We start from the raw sequence: 4,827 nt of genomic DNA on the forward strand, positions 1-4,827 counted from the left end.
AGAGCTGGCCGCCCAGCCAAACTGAGCAATCGGGGGAGAAGGGCCTTGTTCATGTAGGTGACCAATAATCCGATGGTCACTCTGACAGAGCTCCAGAGTCCCTCTGTGGAGATGGGAGAACCTTCCAGAAGAACAACCATCTCTGCAACACTCCACCAATCAGGCCTTTATAGTAGAGTGGCCAGACGGAAGCCACTCCTCAGTAAAAGGCACATGACAGCCCGTTTGGAGTTTGCCAAAAGCACCTAAAGGACTCTCAGACCATGAGAAACAAGATTCTCTGGCCTGAATGCCAAGTGTCACGTCTGGAGGAAACCTGGCACCATCCCTACAGTGACACATCGTGGTGGAAGCATTCTGCTGTGGGATGTTTTTCAGCGGCAGGGACTGGGAGACTAGTCAGGATTCAGGGAAAGATAAACGGAGCAAAGTACAGAGAGATCCTTGATGAAAACCTGCTCCAGAGCTCTAAGGACCTCCGAATGGGGCAAAGGTTCACCTTCCAACAAAGCACACAGCCAAGACAACACAGGAGTGGCTTCAGGACATATCTCTGAATGTCCTTGAGTGGCCTAGACTTGCTCCCCATCCAACCTGACAGAGCTCGTGAGGATCTGCACAGAAGAATGGGAGAAACTCCCCAAGTATAGGTTAGCCAAGCTTGTAGTGTCATACCCAAGAATCCTCGAGGCTGTAGTCGCTGGTAAAGGTGCTGCAACAAAGTACTGAGTAAAAGGTCTGAATACTTAAGTAAATGTGATATTTTAGTTTTTTGTCTGAAAACCTTTTTTGCTTTGTCATTATGGGCTATTGTGTGAAGATTGATGAGGAAAAAAACAATTTAAGCAATTTTAGAATAAGGCTGTAACATAACAAAATGTGGAAAAAGTCAATGGTTCTAAATATTTTCCGAATGCACTGAATACAGCCAGTATCTAAATAATATGTGTGAAATGCTTCATAGTGTATGTGATATAACAGAGGTCTACTTCCTTGGGAATCTGAATATTGACTGGTTTTCATCAAGCTGTCTGCTCAAGAGGAAGCGTCTCACTGTAACCTGGTTCAGGTTATTAACTTCTTTGGGACAGGGGGCAGTATTTTCACGTCTGGATGAAAAGCATGTCCAAAGTAAACGGCCTGCTACTCAGACCCAGAAGCTAAGATATGCATATTATTAGCATATTTGGATAGAAAACATTCTGAAGTTTCTAAAACCTTTTGAATCATGTCTGTGAGTATAACAGAACTTATTTGGCAGGCAAACCCCAGAGGACAAAGCGTTCAGATTTATTTTTTTGAGGTCACTCTCTTTTCAATGGGGTTTCAATGGGATTCCAGATTTCTAATCGACTTTCCTGCAGTTCCTATCGCTTCCACTGGATGTCAGCTGTTATTAGAAATTGGTTGAGGTTTTTCCTTTGATAAATGAAGAAGTAACACTGTTCAGAATGAGGGTAGAGAGAAGTGATATAGGCGCGTGACTCTTTGATAGAGGCGCGTGACCTGAAAAGCTCGCTCCACTTTGTTTTCCTCCGGTATTGAACACAGATCATCCTGTCTTCAATTGTATCGATTATTTACGTAAAAAAAACACCTAAAGTTGTATTTTGAAAAGTAGTTTGACATGTTTGGAACTTATTAGATGTAGTCATGTTGCGACTTGGAACCGGTATTTTTCTGGATCAAACGCTCCGAATAAATTGACATTTTGGATATATAGACGGAATTAATCGAACTAAAGGACCATTTGTGATGTCTATGGGACATATTGGAGTGTCAACAGAAGAAGCACGTCAAAGGTAATGAATAGATAAATACTTATTTTCCACCATAATTTGCAAATAAATTCATAAAAAATCCTACAATGTGATTTTCTGGATTCTTTTTCTGATTTTCTCTGTCATAGTTGAAGTGTACCTATGATGAAAATTACAGGCCTCTCTCATCTTTTTAAGTGGGAGAACTTGCACAATTGGTGGCTGACTAAATACTTTTTTGCCCCACTTTATCCCAGACAGGTTAATCAACCTACCAGGGTGTTTACAAACACTACAGTGTCACGCCCTGACCATAGTTTGCTTTGTATGTTTATAGGTTTTGTTTGGTCAGGGTGTGATCTGAGTGGGCATTCTGTTGTATGTCTGTTTGTCTGTTTCTGTGTTTGGCCTGATATGGTTCTCAATCAGAGGCAGGTGTTAGTCGTTGTCTCTGATTGGGAACCATATTTACGTAGCCTGTTTTGTCATTGTGGGTGATGGTCTATGTGTAGTGTTTGTGTCAGCACGATTGTGCATTAGCTTCACGGTTGTCACGGTGTTGTTTTGTAGTGTTCAGTTTTCCCATTACAATGACGAATACTTACCACGTCGCATCTTGGTCCTCCTCTCTATCTCCAGACGACATACAGGAACAAGATCATCCACAGTTATTCATGACATTTTTACTAATACTGTAAAACTTATTCTTAAGCTTTGTCCATACCCATTGGATGCAGTGATCACAATATACTGGCTATATTCAGGAAAGCAAAAGTTCCAAATGCTGGGCCTAAAATAGTATATAAGAGATCATACAAAAGATTTTGCTGTGACTCTTATGTGGATGATGTTAAAATATTTTGTACACTGCTCAAAAAAATAAAGGGAACACAAAAATAACACATCCTAGATCTGAATTAATGAAATATTCTTATTAAATACTTTTATCTTTACATAGTTGCATGTGCTGACAACAAAATCACACAAAAATTATCAATTGAAATCAAATTTATCAACCTATGGAGGTCTGGATTTGGAGTCACACTCAAAATTAAAGTGGAAATCCGCATTACAGGCTGATCCAACTTTGATGTAATGTCCTTAAAACAAGTCAAAATGAGGCTCAGTAGTGTGTGTGGCCTCCACGTGCCTGTATGACCTCCCTACAACGCCTGGGCATGCTCCTGATGAGGTGGCGGATGGTCTCCTGAGGGATCTCCTCCCAGACCTGGACTAAAGCATCCGACAACTCCTGGACAGTCTGTGGTGCAACGTGGCATTGGTGGATGGAGCAAGACATGATGTCCCAGATGTGCTCAATTGGATTCAGGTCTGGGGAACGGGCGGGCCATCCATAGCATCAATGCCTTCCTCTTGCAGGAACTGCTGACACACTCCAGCCACATGAGGTCTAGCATTGTCTTGCATTAGGAGGAACCCAGGGCCAACCGCACCAGCATTTGGTCTCACAAGGGGTCTGAGGATCTCATCTCGGTACCTAATGGCAGTCAGGCTACCTCTGGCGAGCACATGGAGGGCTGTGCGGCCCCCCAAAGAAATGCCACCCCACACCATGACTGACCCACCGCCAAACTGGTCATGCTGGAGGATGTTGCAGGCAGCAGAACGTTCTCCACGGCGTCTCCAGACTCTGTCACGTCTGTCACATGTGCTCAGTGTGAACCTGCTTTCATCTGTGAAGAGCACAGGGTGCCAGTGGCGAATTTGCCAATCTTGGTGTTTTCTGGCAAATGCCAAACGTCCTGCACGGTGTTGGGCTGTTAGCACAACCCCCACCTGTGGACGTCAGGCCCTCATACCACCCTCACGGAGTCTGTTTCTGACCGTTTGAGCAGACACATGCACATTTGTGGCCTGCTGGAGGTCATTTTGCAGGGCTCTGGCTATGCTCATCCTTGCACAAAGGTGGAGGGTAGCGGTCCTGCTGCTGGGTTGTTGCCCTCCTACGGCCTCCTCCATGTCTCCTGATGTACTGGCCTGTCTCCTGGTAGAGCCTCTATGCTCTGGACACTACGCTGACAGACACAGCAAACCATCTTGACACAGCTCGCATTGATGTGCCAACCTGGATGAGCTGCACTACCTGAGCCACTTGTGTGGGTTGTAGACTCCGTCTCATGCTACCACTAGAGTGAAAGCACCACCAGCATTCAAAAGTGACCAAAACATCAGCCAGGAAGCATAGGAACTGAGAAGTGGTCTGTGGTCACCACCTGCAGAACCACTCCTTTATTGGGGGTGTCTTGCTAATTGCCTATAATTTCCACCTGTTGTCTATTCCATTTGCACAACAGCATGTGCAATGTATTGTCAATCAGTGTTGCTTCCTAAGTGGACAGTTTGATTTCACAGAAGTGTGATTGACTTGGGAGTTACATTGTGTTGTTTAAGTGTTCCCTTTATCTTTTTGAGCAGTGTATATTTGTTAGTTTGATGTGATTAATAAGGAGCATCTTTATGAAATGTATGAAATTGCCTCTTCCAATAATTGATTCACATGCACCAGTTAAGAAACTGACTGTTACAACTGTTAAGGCTCCATGGATTGATGAGGAATTGAAAACTGTATGGTTGAAAGAGATGGGGCAAAAGGAGTGGCTAATAAGTCTGGCTACACTTCTAACTGGCTGACTTACTGCACATTTAGAAATGATGTGACTAAACTCAACACAAAGAAGAAGAAACTGTATCATGAAGATCAATGAGAATGATGGGAAACTGTGGATTTAAATGAAATGATGGGCAGAAAGACATTCAACTCCATCATTCACCCAATCAGATGCTTATTCATAACAAAACCATTTGATGTTGACCATTATTTTAATGGACAAACAAAGTGGACAAACTTAGGCAGGAATGCCAACAACGACCAGTGAGCCAACGTTACTCTATGCACCTAAAAACAAGCTACTGAGGATGGTATCTGACTCTATAGCCACTGAAGGTTTGACTCTAAACTACTGAAGTTCTGAATACTTTAGCTGAATAGTATGAGGATGGTATCTGACTCTATAGCCACTCCTACTGAGGGGGACTCTAAAACTGA

Source organism: Oncorhynchus kisutch, unplaced genomic scaffold (assembly GCF_002021735.2).
Source record: "Oncorhynchus kisutch isolate 150728-3 unplaced genomic scaffold, Okis_V2 Okis06b-Okis10b_hom, whole genome shotgun sequence".
NCBI classification, from domain to species: domain Eukaryota; kingdom Metazoa; phylum Chordata; class Actinopteri; order Salmoniformes; family Salmonidae; genus Oncorhynchus; species Oncorhynchus kisutch.